Source organism: Acipenser ruthenus, chromosome 4 (assembly GCF_902713425.1).
Source record: "Acipenser ruthenus chromosome 4, fAciRut3.2 maternal haplotype, whole genome shotgun sequence".
NCBI classification, from domain to species: Eukaryota; Metazoa; Chordata; class Actinopteri; order Acipenseriformes; family Acipenseridae; genus Acipenser; species Acipenser ruthenus.
The window spans coordinates 39145442-39151441 of NC_081192.1; positions in this window are offsets into that span (position 1 = coordinate 39145442).

Here is a 6000-nt window from a genome sequence, read left to right on the forward strand (position 1 = left end):
TAGCTTTACAGTAAACTAATGTGATCCATATGCGTCTCCATCCATTTACGTTTCCTTCCATATGATGGTGTAGATATCCTTCTGTCTGGTGTTAATGGCTGAAGTGTAATGCTGGCTCCAGGGATCAGCTTATTTTGCCTCCCTGGCGCATCAGCACACACAACGGCTGCGATGCTGGCTCCGGGGATCAACCAAAGTGCGGCCTCCCCAGCGCATCAGCATGACAACCGTCTGGATTGAGCTAAGTAGGGTACATCTCTGGGGTTTTCAAGTGGGCACCTTCCATCCTCAGTGTTTCGTCGACTAGCCCACGACACCTCAAGAGGGCTCGACGGTGATTCTGGCGTCCCAGCATCACCCCCCTCCGTCCCCCACTCAACTCAGCCCAGCTTACTTACCTGTCCCCAGCCAGAATCTTTCCGTCTCAACCACAGCCAGTTGCTGCTCCTCTCTGCTGCTTCAGATAAGTTCTTCACTGTGCGACGCAACTCTTGGCCACTGAATCCGACGTCTCTGAGAAACCGGGTTGTAGAGTGTGCCACAAATCCTCGACAACCCACTTCCACTGGGTAAACCCGAACTCTCCATCCTCGCTGTTCCGCTTCAGTGGCTAGTTGAGCATACCGCAGTTTCTTCCTCTCATACGCCTCATCTACAGCATCCTCCCATGGCACTGTTAACTCTACCAGGTGAACAAGGCGTGCTGATCCAGACCACAAGACAATATCTGGTCGAAGGTTAGTGGTGGCAATCTCAGGTGGAAAAATAAGCCGTTGACCAACATCTGCCAGCATTTTCCAGTCTCTAGCAGCTTCCAGTTGTCCTGGGCGAGGATTGGTTTTAACACCTTTTCTTGGTGGTTGCTCTCCTGGGCGGAGGAATGTTGTCTTTTGTGTGTAATGTTTTGATGGAACAGGTGGCAACTTATTGGTCATGTTACGCTTGTCTTCCAATGCTGAGGCCAAACATCGCAGCACCTGGTCATGGCGCCAAGTAAACCGTCCTTGGCTAAGAGCCACCTTACATCCTGTCAAAATGTGCCTTAATGTTGCAGGTGATGAACACAAAGGACATGAGGGATCCTCTCCTACCCAGAGGTTTAGGTTCTGTGGTGATGGGAGAACATCATATGTTGACCTGATGAGGAAACTGATCCTGCTCTGTTCCATTGACCATAGGTCTTGCCAGCCAATCTTGCGTTGTTCCACACTCTCCCATCTCATCCATTCTCCCTGTTTGGCCTGGGAAATGGCCTTTATACACCTCATCCTCTCCTCCTGCTTTTGCACCTCGTTGACTACCAGCTTCCTTCTTTGAGCTGGGGCCGCCTTGTGCCATGTAGGAGGAGTTGAACTGAAACCAAGACCCCCTCTTCCATGCTGAACTTGCCCCATGATATCACCAATTCGAAGGGCAGCCTTTGCATCTTCCACAGCTTTCTTTGCCGCCCACTTTCTTCCAGTTTTCAACACAGGTGCTGCCTCCCTTACGCATTTATCGCATGACTCTACTAATGTCATTTCCAATCTGACCTTGGCGCACTTAAACTCCTCGGTTAGAGCAGAGACTGGTAGCTGCAGTATTCCTTTACCATAAAGTCCCACTCTGCTGAGGCAGCGTGGAACTCCCAACCATTTCCTGATGTATGAACTGATTAAAGCTTCCAGCTTCTCTACTGTTGTCAAAGAAACCTCGTACACAGTCAGTGGCCACAGCAACCTCGGCAGTAGACCAAACTGAAAGCACCAGAGTTTTAGTTTACCTGGTAGAGCGCAGCTGTCTATGCTCTTCAACCCTTCCACTGCTTGTTGTCTAACTTCTCCCACACGAACTGTATCCTTTAGATCCCCGTCGTACCATCTCCCAAGACTCTTCACTGGCTTCTCAGACACTGTTGGTATTGCCTCACCATTAATGAAGAATGTTTTATCTACTACTTTGCCTTTAATTATAGAGATGCTCCTTGATTTAGTGGGCTTGAATTGCATTCGTGCCCATTCAATGTTATTGGTTAATTTGCCCAATAATCGATTAGTGCAGGCTACTGTTGTAGTCATGGTTGTCATGTCATCCATGTATGCTCGAATTGGTGGTAGTCGCATTCCAGAAGCCAAGCGCTCTCCTCCTACTACCCATTTTGATGCCCTAATGATTACTTCCATTGCCATGGTAAAAGCCAGCGGAGAAATGGTGCATCCTGCCATTATTCCAACCTCTAGGCATTGCCATGTAGTGCTGAATTCTGAAGTTGAAAAACTGAATTGCAAATCTCCAAAATAGGCTTTCACTAAATTTGTTATTGTCATCGGTACACTGAAAAAATCAAATGCTGCCCAAAGTAGTTCATGTGGCACTGAACCATATGCATTAGCCAAATCCAGGAATGTCACATGGAGCTCCTTCCTCTCCTTTTTAGCTGATTGAATTTGTTGCCAGATCACATTGATGTGTTCTAAGCAACCTGGGAAACCTGGAATGCCCGCTTTTTGTATTGAAGTGTCAATGAAGCAGTTCTTTAATAGGTAAGCTGACAATCTCTGAGCAATAATGCTGAAGAAAATCTTGCCTTCTACGTTTAATAGGGAAATGGGACGAAACTGACTGATGCTTGTAGAATCTTTTTCTTTAGGTATAAAGACTCCACCTGCTCGGCGCCATGCTCTTGGTACAACCTGTTTTTCCCATGCCACTTTCATCAATTTCCACAGAATTCGTAGAACTCCTGAAGCACTCTTGTACACTCTGTACGGAACTCCATTAGGCCCTGGAGATGATGAAGCCCTTGCTTTTTTCACAGCTTGCTCTATTTCTTTCCACTTAGGTGCACAGTCCTCCATTTGGTATTCTGGTGGATTGATAGGTGGGATGTCTGACGGAATTGACATAGGCTCCTGCCTTTTTGAATCTGTATGAATCTGTTTTGAAGAATGCATACAGAAAAATATTGTATACTGGCCATGGGCTTTGGTTTTGCCCAGAGCCGTAACTAAGCATTTAGCTACCGGGGCATGCAAATATATATATATATATATATATATATATATATATATATATATATATATATATATATATAATTATTACTATTGTTATTTTTTTTTATTTATTTATTTTTTTTTGGATGTTAGGAGTTAGGATGGTATTTACTCGCGCATAGTTTTGAATGTTATTTCCGAATCTCTCCTTTAACATGTCTGAAGGGGACACTGTATTACTTAAAACGTGAATTAACGTCTTCAAACGTGTTAACAGTGAGCAGTTACCCTGGGACTACACATCCTAACTCCTAACATCCAAAAAAAAAAAGAAAAAAAGAAAAAAAAACAATAATGATAATAATTATATATATATATATATATATATATATATATATATATATATATATATATATATTTGCATGCCCCGGTAGCTAAATGCTTAGTTACGGCTCTGGGCAGAACCAAAGCCCATGGCCAGTATACAATATTTTTCTGTATGCATTCTTTTCTGTTGAGCATTACTGACACCGTTGAAACGTTGAGTCTTAGGTCGCCTGTGGATACATTAGTCCAATCAATGCGTCTGAACCTGGTGTGTAGTCCCAGGGTAACTGATCACTGTTAACACGTTTGAAGACGTTAATTCACGTTTTAAGTAATACAGTGTCCCCTTCAGACATGTTAAAGGAGAGATTCGGAAATTACATATTCAAAACTATGAGCGAGTAAATACCATCCTAACTCCTAACATCCAAAAAAAATAAAATAAAAAAATAACATGTATGTAGCTGTAGTCAAAATAAAAAAATAAAAACTTTAGGGAGATCTGCAGTCTATATGGTGTGGCCTTGGCAGAAATGAATAATACTTTAGACCTAATGCATAATTTTTCAATACTCAATTCACTGGAGACAGAAACCTGGCATGGGTGGAGGCTCCTTACATTTTGGTACTCAGCAATTAGTTGCATCCTGTTTGAAAGCTATGAAAGAAAAGAAGTGCCACATTAGCACTGTTTATGAAGTGGAATTGTATGTTGGGAAAATGTATAGTAAAATAAATCTCCTTATTAGAAAGTAAGATTGGTCCACTTCCTTGCTATAATGCAAAATCCTTTAACCCTTGTTTGACCTTTGTTTCTGAAACTATGTAGGTAACCCTTCGGCCATTCTTCTCTTGAAAGAGCTGTTAAATGCCCTCATTAATGAGTGGCCAAGATGTCACATGTGATGAAGAATGTCATTTAGTAAGAGAGGCAAAAGGAATTTGAATTAGGACCTATATACTGTGAGGCATTCATATTTCATTTTGAAGCTTTTCTTTATACCAGATGTTTAAGACTAGGGTAGGGAGTGATTTACTTATTAGATTCTGTGACTGTAATTTGAAGCAATTATCTCCAACGAGATTGTGCTTTGTTCATGTACCAATTAGCTGAACAATGGTCGACTCGGGGGGGGGGGGGGGGGGGGAATAAAAATAGAAATGGCCCATAGAAGGGATCTTTGATACAATATGTGCCCAGAACTGAATACCATCTCCCTCACAAGTATCAAAATCGGTACCCGGGTCTCAGATCTTTTTGTACATTGTGCACCCTGTTTATACAAATCAAGACTAAGTACTCAATCTTAAACCATTAATGAGAACACTCCTCTCTATATTAAGGCTGCTACTTTTACATTTTCTTTTGTAAAGGTGCATATAACCTGCGGTAAACTCAACAGCATCATTTAAACGATGTCTGGGGCCATGTAAAGAAAAAAAAATACTGGTATAATAAATGAATATCAGAAAAAACAATACCTTTCAATTGGTCATTTAAGATCATTTCACATTTACACATTACACACTTTTCTATTAAAGTAGAAAAGTAAACACATAAGAAAAATATATTTGCACACACATGTGCTTCTGTGTTGGGAGTACAGAGCATTCAAAAACCTCATGGCTAATTAACATAAAGCTCAATCTTAAAGAGTAACTGTATTCCGAAAAAATATGTCCCCACTTGTTGCTACAACTGTTTGAATAAGGTACCTCTAATTTTTGTTTTCATTGTTAACATCCTGACAACTTTTTACACTTATAACTTTAAAGTCTGTTTCAAAGCTCTTTTATAAATGGCCACTCTAGTGAACTGGGGTTTGAGATCTATCCTCTAAATCACTGCAGGAAGAGCGCTGGCTTTTCTGTTCCGTACCACGTCATGGATCGTTATTGCTGTATAACCTGTTTGACAATGTGGTTAGTGATCCTAATTCACCATCAGTGCACTAGAACACACACACATATATACACAGACATGCTCAAATTTGTTGGTACCCTTACAGCTCATTGAAATAATGCTTCATTCCTCCTGAAAAGTGATGAAATTAACAGCTATTTTATCATGTATACTTGCATGCCTTTGGTATGTCATAGAATAAAGCAAAGAAGCTGTGAAAAGAGATGAATTATTGCTTAGTTTACAAAGATATTCTAAAATGGCCTGGACACATTTGTTGGTACCCCTTAGAAAAGATAACAAATAGTTGGATTATAGTGATATTTCAAACTAATTAGTTTCTTTAATTAGTATCACACATGTCTCCAATCTTGTAATCAGTCATTCAGCCTATTTAAATGGAGAAAAGTAGTCACTGTGCTGTTTGGTATCATTGTGTGCACCACACTGAACATGGACCAGAGAAAGCAAAGGACAGAGTTGTATGAGGAGATCAGAAAGGAAATAATAGACAAGCATGGTAAAGGTAAAGGCTACAAGACCATCTCCAAGCAGCTTGATGTTCCTGTGACAACACTTGCAAATATTATTAAGAAGTTTAAGGTCCATGGAACTGTAGCCAACCTCCCTGGGCACGGCCGCAAGAGGAAAATCGACCCCAGATTGAACAGAAGGATAGTGCGAAGTGTAGAAAAAGAACCAAGGATAAATGCCAAAGAGATACAAGCTGAACTCCAAGGTGAAGGTACGTCAGTTTCTGATCGCACCATCCGTCGCTTTTTGAGCGAAAGTGGGCTC